The sequence below is a fragment of the Oncorhynchus kisutch genome, unplaced genomic scaffold (genome assembly GCF_002021735.2).
Source record: "Oncorhynchus kisutch isolate 150728-3 unplaced genomic scaffold, Okis_V2 Okis05a-Okis16b_hom, whole genome shotgun sequence".
NCBI lineage: Eukaryota > Metazoa > Chordata > Actinopteri > Salmoniformes > Salmonidae > Oncorhynchus > Oncorhynchus kisutch.
Window position 1 is genome coordinate 3,717,486 of NW_022261982.1, and position 7,500 is coordinate 3,724,985.

Below are 7,500 nucleotides of genomic sequence, written 5' to 3' on the forward strand. Positions count from 1 at the left end.
ACACAAGCCACACACACACACACACAAACACAAACACAAGCCACACACACACACACAAACACACACACAAGCCACACACACACACAAACCCAAGCCACGCACACACACACACACACACACACACACAAGCCACACACACACACACAAAAGACACACACACAGTGAGCTGCGGAGGGCTGATAAGCAACAGCAGAGCCGACAGCAGAGGACAGATATTGAAGCCCACTGTTATAATCCCACTACACTTCCCCCGCTGAAAGAGCTGCATGGAGTCTAACCTCGCAAGCTGTAGCGTTCATCACTGGGGCTTCACTGGGTTGCAGTCAGGAAAGATGTTATCTAACGAAAGGATAAAATAGGTGCGTGTGTCGTGTGTCTAGATACATACTTGAGATTTCCTAAAGACACAGCAGGCCATTAATGTCTTCAATCCAGAGGACTGTCTTACCCCAGGGCTGTACTGTAATACTACTGTGATATAGACTAGCTACAGGTCTATAGGTGATGTAATATAGACTAGCTACAGGTCTATAGGTGATGTAATATAGACTAGCTACAGGTCTATAGGTGATGTAATATAGACTAGCTACAGGTCTATAGGTGATGTAATATAGACTAGCTACAGGTCTATAGGTGATGTAATATAGACTAGCTACAGGTCTATAGGTGATGTAATATAGACTAGCTACAGGTCTATAGGTGATGTAATATAGACTAGCTACAGGTCTATAGGTGATGTAATATAGACTAGCTACAGGTCTATAGGTGATGTAATATAGACTAGCTACAGGTCTATAGTTGATAACTGTGGATGCTGCTAATGAGGAGGACCAATCAACAGTTATGCTAATGGTACTTAGCGCTACCCACTTAATTAAATATCTCTACAGCCCCACTGTAACACTGTGCTCCTCCATCATGGTTGAAGTGTCCCAGGAAGGCTCTTCAGTGTCAGTCTACCACAGGTCCACTATCTGTCACTGGTCTACACACCACCAGACCACGCCTCCTCACTGGCCAATCACAACCCCCCACAGACCTACACACCACCGGACCACTCCTCCTCACAGGCCAATCACTACCCCCCACAGACCTACACACCACCAGACCACTCCTCCTCACTGGCCAATCACTACCCCCCACAGACCTACACACCACCAGACCACTCCTCCTCACTGGCCAATCATAACCCCCCACAGACCTACACACCACCAGACCACTCCTCCTCACAGGCCAATCACTACCCCCTACAGACCTACACACCACCAGACCACTCCTCCTCACAGGCCAATCACTACCCCCCACAGACCTACACACCACCAGACGACTCCTCCTCACTGGCCAATCACAACCCCCTACAGACCTACACACCACCAGACCACTCCTCCTCACTGGCCAATCACTACCCCTTATGGACCTTTTCTTTGTCTCCTCCTCACCAGCTTTCTACCCCTCACTGGTCTCCATGGCTACTACTACCCCCACTGGTCTCCATGGCTACTACCCCTACTGGTCTCCATGGCTACTACTACCCCCACTGGTCTCCATGGCTACTACTACCCCCACTGGTCTCCATGGCTACTACCCCTACTGGTCTGCATGGCTACTACTACCCCCACTGGTCTCCATGGCTACTACCCCCAGTGGTCTGTGTGGCTACTACTACCCCCACTGGTCTCCATGGCTACTACTACCCCCACTGATCTCCATGGCTACTATTACCCCCACTGATCTCCATGGCTACCACTACCCCCACTGATCTCCATGGCTACTACTACCCCCACTGATCTCCATGGCTACTACTACCCCCACTGATCTCCATGGCTACTACTACCCCCACTGATCTCCATGGCTACTACTACCCCCACTGATCTCCATGGCTACTACCCCCACCGATCTCCATGGCTACTACTACCCCCACTGATCTCCATGGCTACTACTACCCCCACTGATCTCCATGGCTACTACCCCCACTGATCTCCATGGCTACTCCTACCCCCACTGATCTCCATGGCTACTACTGCCCCCACTGATCTCCATGGCTACTACCCCCACTGGTCTCCATGGCTACTACCCCCACTGATCTCCATGGCTACTACCCCCACTGATCTCCATGGCTACTATCCCCACTGGTCTCCATGGCTACTATCCCCACTGATCTCCATGGCTACTATCCCTATCCAAGCCACGCTGGATCATTTCATTGCTGCAGATTTGAACTGAGATTCAGGGGAAGAAGTAGATATTACCATGACAACAGAGTAGACAGACCAGTTTAACATTGAGTTGACTGTAACATTGAGTTGACTGTATTAGACCAATGTGAATGGTTTGAATGAGATCTTTATTAGGAGGGGAATCCATTCCTGAATGATCCCATAAGAGAAAGAAGGGGAACAGTGATGTTAGTCATTCTAGTATGAATGGCCATTCAATTTGTTGTTTATGTTTTGTCAAAACTAAAACATCTGAATATAAGAAATGTAACAGTCGAACTAAAAACCAATACAGGATATTTATGATTATATTATCCCCTTTAAAGAGGAAAATGAAACATCGTTCTAAATTCCTCTCTGTCCCTTTTGTGGCCATACGACATGCCCATGCTCACTGCTCTGGTCCAAGGCACACACAATTAGAGATGATCCTGTCCTCCAGATAACGAGGGTACCAACAGGCTCTCTTAACATCGGGGTGTTTTCAAATCCTTTTCAATGTCTGAAAGGGTCCCACATAATGACGGCAAACAGCTTGAACCGGATGGCCTTATCCATAGATTTCACTGTCACAGACAGAGACCATTCATTATGACGTAAGATGTGCACTATCTGCACAATACACACACACACAGTAGATAGACAGAGACAGGCCAGTCATTTCCCATAGATGTAAATACAGTCAATCAGCTGTCTGTCCGTCTGTCCCGCAGACAGTCAGGCAGCTGTATAATGATTCCTATAGGCTCCCTGATGGTTTAGTAGTGGATAGAAGTGGAGATGTCAGGTATCAGGGTGTCAATCGTCACCAGTCTCTCTCTGCACTCGCTGCATAATGCCTTAGTTACCCCCCGGGTTCTATGGTTCTAATCCCCATAATAAAAGGCTTTCAGACCCTCTTAGCCGAGCTGTGAGTGGCAGGAGGGTCTTGCCTCGGCTCTTTGTCCTGCTAAATATGCCTGAATAAATTAATGTTGGAGTGCTCAACAGGAGGGAGTGGCTGTGTCTGAAATGTCACCCTATTCCCTATATAGTGCACTACTTTTGACCAGGGGCCATAGTGGGCTGGGGAATAGGGAATAGGGAATAGGGTGCCATTTTGGACAAAAGCCAATGTGTTTGGTTGTTGATAGATAGAGAAACCGGGGTGGTGATGGTACACCGCTGATCATACCCAAGCCAAGCTCAATGTATTATAGGGGGGTTTCTATAGAACAGGGGGAATTGGAGGCGTAGGGCTTTTGTTTTGTTTCTCGGGACATCCCTGGGATGAGATGTTATCCACCCTGCATGATAATGAGAGAGGTTATCCACCCTGCATGATCATGAGAGAGGTTATCCACCCTGCATGATAATGAGAGAGGTTATTCACCCTGCATGATAATGAGTAATGTTATCCACCCTGCATGATAATGAGAGAGGTTATCCACCCTGCATGATAATGAGAGAGGTTATCCACCCTGCATGATAATGAGTAATGTTTTCCACCCTGCATGATAATGAGAGAGGTTATCCACCCTGCATGATAATGAGAAGGTTATTCACCCTGCATGATAATGAGAGAGGTTATCCACCCTGCATTATAATGAGAAGGTTATTCACCCTGCATGATAATGAGAAGGTTATTCACCCTGCATGATAATGAGTAATGTTATCCACCCTGCATGATAATGAGAGATGTTATCCACCCTGCATGATAATGAGAGATGTTATCCGACCTGCATGATAATGAGAAGGTTATCCACCCTGCATGATAATGAGAGATGTTATCCACCCTGCATGATAATGAGAGAGGTTATCCGACCTGCATGATAATGAGAGAGGTTATCCACCCTGCATGATAATGAGAGAGGTTATCCAACCTGCATGATAATGAGAGAGGTTATCCACCCTGCGTGATAATGAGAGAGGTTATCCACCCTGCATGATAATGAGAGATGTTATCCACCCTGCATGATAATGAGAGAGGTTATCCAACCTGCAAGATAATGAGAGAGGTTATCCATCCTGCATGATAATGAGAGAGGTTATCCACCCTGCATGATAATGAGAGAGGTTATCCACCCTGCATGATAATGAGAGAGGTCAGCCCACCACTCCTGTGGTTCATTGACATATACAGCAGGTAGTCATGTATAGCCCCACCCCTCCTATGGTTCATTAACATATATAACTGGTAGACATGTATAGCCCCACCCCTCCTGTGGTTCGTTAACATATATAACTGATAGACATGTATAGCCACACCCCTTCTGTGGTTCATTAACATATATAACTGGTAGACATGTATAGCCCCACCCCTCCTGTGGTTCATTAACATATATAACTGGTAGACATGTATAGCCCCACCCCTCCTGTGGTTCATTAACATATATAACTGGTAGACATGTATAGCCCCACCCCTCCTGTGGTTCATTAACATATATAACTGGTAGACATGTATAGCCTCACCCCTCCTGTGATTCATTAACATATATAACTGGTAGACATGTATAGCCCCACCCCTCCTGTGGTTCATTAACATATATAACTGGTAGACATGTATAGCCACACCCCTCCTGTGGTCATTAACATATATAACTGATAGACATGTAGAGCCCCACCCCTCCTGTGGTTCATTAAAATATATAACTGGTAGACATGTACAGCCCACCACTCCTGTGGTTCATTAACATATATAGCTGGTAGCTGGTTGAACCTCTTTAGCAACTGGAGGTCTGGAGATAAACAAACAAATAAATAAACCGAGAGAGAGAGAGAGAGAGAGAGAGAGAGAGAGAGAGAGAGAGAGGAAGAGAGGGAGAGAGAGAGAGGGAGAGAGAGAGAGAGAGAGGGAGAGAGAGAGGAAGAGAGGGAGAGAGAGAGAGAGAGGGAGAGAGAGAGAGAGAGAGAGAGAGAGAGAGAGAGAGCGAGATAGAGAGCGAGAGAGCGAGCGAGAGAGAGAGAGAGAGAGAGAATGGCTGGAGTTTGGATAAGCCATGATCCAGTCCAGCGGGCCAAGGCCAAAGCTGTGGCTAGGTCTGGTGCGGGGGTTGTTGCGTGGGCTGGTGGAAACAGGATGCCTTGGTAGGTGTCAGGAAAGTTACTATTTGGACCTCTGCCAAAGAGCCTAAGCCAAAGACACCAAGCCAGGGACCAAGCCAGGCACCAGGCTGGAGAGGAGAGGAGCAGAGTAGCATTGAATGTCAGTCAAACCACTAGCCAGCCTGGCCAGCCTGGGGATCCATCCAGCATATGGTAACCAAGACGGGGGAGAGGAGCAGAGGGACAGCCAAGGCTATGGAGCTCCGCCAGCTCAGCACATTGTCAGTGTGAATATTAACACAGCAGCATCAGAGCCATGGATAGCCCCCTCACTGAACTAGAGGTGAATATTAACACAGCAGCATCAGGGCCATGGATAGCCCCCTCACTGAACTAGAGGTGAATATTAACACAGCAGCATCAGGGCCATGGATAGCCCCCTCACTGGACTAGAGGTTAATATTAACACAGCAGCATCAGGGCCATGGATAGCCCCCTCACTGGACTAGAGGTGAATATTAACACAGCAGCATCAGGGCCATGGATAGCCCCCTCACTGGACTAGAGGTGAATATTTACACCTCACTGAAGTAGAGGTGAATATTAACACAGCAGCATCAGAGCCACGGATAGCCCCCTCACTGAACTAGAGGTGAATATTGACACAGCAGCATCAGAGCCATGGATAGCCCCCTCACTGAACTAGAGGTGAACATTTACACCTCACTGGACTAGAGGTGAAAATTTACACCTCACTGGACTAGAGGTGAATATTTACACCTCACTGGACTAGAGGTGAATATTTACACCTCACTGGACTAGAGGTGAATATTTACACCTCACTGGACTAGAGGTGAATATTTACACCTCACTGGACTAGAGGTGAATATTTACACCTGAATCAAAGAAAGTGTAAATCTGACATTTGTGAAAATAGCTATTGAGTGGAGAGGAGGGAAAGAGAGTCCTGGTTGGTTGTAGCAGGATATCTCCAACCCTCAATATCTCCAACTCACTGAACTAGAGGTGAATATTAACACAGCAGCATTAGAGCCACGGATAGCCCCCTCACTGAACTAGAGGTGAAAATTTACACCTCACTGGACTAGAGGTGAAAATTTACACCTCACTGGACTAGAGGTGAATATTTACACCTCACTGGACTAGAGGTGAATATTTACACCTCACTGGACTAGAGACCCAGGACGTTAATACAACGCTGGGTTGGAGATATCCTGCTACAACCAACCAGGACTCTCTTTCCCTCCTCTCCACTCAATAGCTATTTTCACAAATGTCAGATTTACACTTTCTTTGATGTGGTGTCTCCAATTCTAACGTTGTTTTGGCCGTGGAGAATACTTTTTAATTAGTGTACTAGTCCTGCAGGATCTATGTGTGTTGATTCATTATGCCGTATCCCTCAGCAACCAGTCAGCCTCACAATAACAGGGGAGAAAATGTTCTGTAAAAACATTTCTGAATAATTATTTAGCAGCAGGAGGACACCGTCTCAAGCTCGAACGTCTCTCCAAAATCACCATTGTTTCAGTGTTCCCCTGCCTCTATTCCACAGCTGTGCATGGACGGATTCCTCAAGCGAGAGGATTTATGGAACAATGAACCACTAGCAGTGGCTATTGATCCAGACGCTCACTGTGTGTGTGTGTGGTGTGTGTGTGTGTGTGTGTCTGTCTGTCTGTCTGTCTGTCTGTCTGTCTGTCTGTCTGTCTGTCTGTCTGCCTGTCTGTCTGCCTGTCTGTCTGTCCTGTCTGTCTGTCTGTCTGTCTGTCTGTCTGTCTGTCTGTCTGTCTGTCTGTCTGTCTGTCTGTCTGTCTGTCTGTCTGTCTGTCTGTCTGTCTGTCTGTTGTCTGTCTGTCTGTCTGTCTGTCTGTCTGTCTGTCTGTCTGTCTGTCTGTCTGTCTGTCTGTCTGTCTGTTCTGTCTGTCTGTCTGTCTGTCTGTCTGTCTGTCTGTCTGTCTGTCTGTCTGTCTGTCTGTTGTCTGTCTGTCTGTCTGTCTGTCTGTCTGTCTGTCCTGGTCTGTCTGTCTGTCTGTCTGTCTGTTCTGTCTGTCTGTCTGTCTGTCTGTCTGTCTGTCTGTCTGTTGTCTGTCTGTCTGTCTGTCTGTCTGTCTGTCTGTCTGTCTGTCTGTCTGTCTGTCTGTCTGTCTGTCTGTCTGTCTGTCTGTCTGTCTGTCTGTCTGTCTGTCTGTCTGTCTGTCTGTCTGTCTGTCTGTCTGTCTGTCTGTCTGTCTGTCTG